The sequence below is a fragment of the Scleropages formosus genome, chromosome 1 (assembly GCF_900964775.1).
Source record: "Scleropages formosus chromosome 1, fSclFor1.1, whole genome shotgun sequence".
Taxonomy (NCBI): domain Eukaryota; kingdom Metazoa; phylum Chordata; class Actinopteri; order Osteoglossiformes; family Osteoglossidae; genus Scleropages; species Scleropages formosus.
This window is the reverse complement of record NC_041806.1, coordinates 51,006,035-51,009,887: the sequence shown is the minus strand read 5'-3', so window position 1 is coordinate 51,009,887 and position 3,853 is coordinate 51,006,035.

The window sequence follows — 3,853 nt, the reverse complement described above, 5'->3', positions numbered from 1 at the left end:
GAATTTGGCTTTAGTTCCCAATGGCTCATAGTGTAGACAAGAAAAAAAAAAACATACACATGCACAAATATACAGACACAGACACCAAGCGCAGGGGCGAGACGGAATAAATAACGAGGGATGGAATAGGTAATGAGGGATGGAAAAAATAATGGGGGGGGAATAAATAACAAGGGACTGAATAAATATTGAGGGGGGAATAAGCAGGAGGGAGGGAGAAACTGAAACTGTAAACAGAATAGGGTTTCTATACGCAGAAGCTTTCCTGTGGTTGCGGATAAAGTGCTTATAACTGATGAGTTGGTAGTTAGGAATGTCCCAGTTCCAAATTTCAGGATGTGGAGGGCAAGGGGCACCACTTGAAAACACAAATGAGTAATCCATCAGTCATTAAACAAACTGAAAAAAGAAAATAAACTTGAAAAAACACAACATCAATCCATTAACAGGTAAAAAAAAAAAAGCTATAATAAAGCGCTAAGGCAATAAAGCTCAGTCAGTGTCAGGTATGTAGCGCTGGTCTTCCGTCACACAGGTGATAGAAACAGTGCCGAAGTGCTCAGCTGTAAAAATGTGAAAAGTATTGTAAGATGTTTTGGAGAGAAGTGTCAGCAAAATGAATAAATGAAAAGGTACTAAATCCTGGAGAGAAAGTCAATTATATTTTAAGCCCCACTGTCAGTTGTTACATCCACAGGGTGTTTTGCTTTCTCATTTATTGGTTTTCCTCTCCCCCTGACCTGGATTTGGAGTCGCCCCTGTCCATTAATGTCAATTCCAGAAAACTGGACGTGATTCGCCGAACTAGAAAGGCGGGACATCCCACATGCTGAAAAGACACTTCCTGGAGGGCATTTGAGAGCTTGCTTATAGAAAGAACATTCTAGTGTGATTTTGATACTGCTTCCTGCTTCCTGCTTCCTGCTTCCTGCTTCCTGCTTCCTGCTTCCTCTCTTGTTGGTACTTTAATGTTGTTGCTTCTTTCTTTGTATCACTTCCTGCCTGTGCTCCTGTTTGGTTGTGTATTTGTTTTCTTTTTTTAGATAGTATTAGAAGTAGTGTGGTTGGGAAGGTGGCAGAAGACTTTGTTTTGGCTGTTGACCTGTTTTTGTGTTGGAAAGTGGCTACATTAGTTAGGCCTTTTCTTTGTTTTTAAATACCTGTATATTCTCTTCACCTTTGTAAGGTTTGGTTGCTGGCTCTTTTTTGTGCACTTTGATTACTTGGCCTTTCACAATAACACTGCACACATGCTCCTGTTTGTGTACACTAGTTATTTTCTTGTAAATCCATGACCCATAACTTGGTACAAAACTTCTACACCTCTAAACAACCGTGGGGTTGTAATAGCAACTGGATCAACTATATCACACACGTTATCTGAAACCCCTTGTCCCATACAAGGGTCGCGGGGAGCCGGACCCTAACCAGGCAACACAGGGTGAAGGGACACACCCAGGACGGGACACCAGTCCGTCACAAGGCACCCCAAGCAGGACTCGAACCCCAGACCCAGCGGACAGCAGGACCTGGTCCAACCCACTGGGCACCACCGCACCACCACACCCCCTCCAGATCAACTAGATGTGATTTTTTTTTTTTGGGCAATAAGGAAACTGTTGAACATGCAGTGGACAGTAGAGGACCTGCATGAGGTTGGTGGCAGCTGGTAGCGTAGTGGTTCAAGCTGCTGCCTTTGGACCCAAAAGCAACAGGTTTAAATCCAACCTCCAGCTGTAGTACCCTTGACCAAGGTACTTACACTCGAATTGTGCTGGTAAAAATTACCCAGTTGGGTCAATAATTGTAAGTCCCTTAACATTCTAAGTTGCTTTGGGGAAAAGCTAAAGGTGCAAATACAGTATGATTGTCTTTAGTTTACTGATAAAGGCTGCAATCAACCCAGCATTTTTGATGAACCTAAAGTAGTCAGATGATTGACCATTGACATTTATAGTGAGCAATTTCTTCTTGAAGTTGCAGAAAGGGAGTTTCAGTGTAATCATTATTGAAATATTGCCGTCGACATCATTTCTGCTGTTATTAAAGCTTTAGAAAAGAACTGTACAAACAGCATAACTGATCATTCATGGAGGAATAGAGCCAGGCTTCTTTTCAGAGAGATTGTTTAAGTGTACGATGAATGGATCACCCTCCCAGCAACACTGGAGGAAAAGAATGATGTAACCTGCTGATAACATGGACTAGTTTACTTACCCATTCACTTCCACACGTATATTAAAAGTTCTGACCCCACCATTACCATTTACTGTGGAAGGCAGAAGTCAATGCATTAGAAGCAGAGGTGAAACTGTGTTACAATGACACGGCTTACTCCCTTGGTTATAGTCCTGTGCAGTTTTCGGACTAATTCCTGCCTACTGAGTGGACATATGATTTCAGCAATAAGAAGCTACTGGTGATGAGATTAGTATGAAAAGAGTGGAGGGATTAACTAGAGAGGTCAACTCAACCATTCCTCATGCTTAGCGATCACAGGACTCTGGAATACCTCCCAAAAGCATCCAGATTCAGTTACCATAAGGTTTTATGCACTCTCATATGTGTGATATTCAGGTAACAGCAACTATAGGCTGGGTTTTAATTACAGCAAGTTTGAATCTTCTGGAACAAAGATGCAAACACGTACACTTTAGGCGTACCGAAGTTCGGAGTTTGCTTGCAATATTATCCAAGGAGTTTTGAAGAGACACAATGATGTGCAAGAGGCACTCTGGAATCGGGATGAGGACACCAAGGATGCAAGGACAAAAATGTGCACTCAAATGTGGTTCTCTGACAAGGTCTGGGATCAGATCTTTGGATGCTAGTTTGGCATGAGTACTTAATCAAGATTCCACTGAGGACCACCAGCTGATGCACCCTTGCAAAGCCATTTTTAACTAGCACAATGTGGCTCTGGTGTGGGGAGGAGAGTATGCAGTCTGACTAGGCACGGTTCCTTTGGATATGACATGGGTTGGTATTCTTTTTGTGCTAACATTTGGCATTGCATGGCATGGGATGTCATAGCGTAATGATAGACTCAAGCTTCTTTTTCTCAATGATGCACCTTTTTGTATTCACTTTAAAGAAAGCCAGTCACTCATTGTCAATTTCCTTTTAGTCAGCCTCTCGGATTCCTTCTGCTTTTCCTAGAAAGCATCGTGGTAGTAGCAGGTTTAGCACGCAGACCCAAATTCTATTTATCCCAGCAACAGTCTCCAGCTCCTCCTGGAGGACCCCCAGACATTCACAAGATGAAAGCTGTAATATTTGTATGATATTGTGGGTCTGTCCCAGAGAATCCTTCCAATGGGAGGATTTCCGTTACCCTTCATAACTCCAATGGAAACCTTGGAGGGCAGGGTTCTTATAACATGCCCAAACCACATCAACTGACTCCTGTCAAACCAACACTTAGCTGAATTGCTGAGCTCCTGATGACAGAGGCTGGAAGATTCTCCTTCCAGGATGATAACCCAACAACTGGTCTCCAGCAGACTTGTGAAGTGTGCTGTTTGCCAATAGCAATATCCCTTCTGAACTATTGAACTACTCTTTTGTCTTCCAGGCTCTATCATCAAGCCTCTCTGGCTGATCCAGAATATTTTGCCAAGAGTTGTGTTTGACTTGCCAGAACATCTTCATATATCTCCTCCTTTCGTTCCATTAGCTTCTTGTGGCTGTCTGTACGAGATTTAAGACTGGTTACAGCCTACAAGACAAAGGATCTGCACCCCTACAGCTGGAAGGCCTGATCATTTCCTACAGCCCAGCAGGAGCGCTGCGATCCTCCATCTATGGCCTCTTGGTGGTCCCACTCATGAGAAAACCAAGAAAAGGAAGTTCC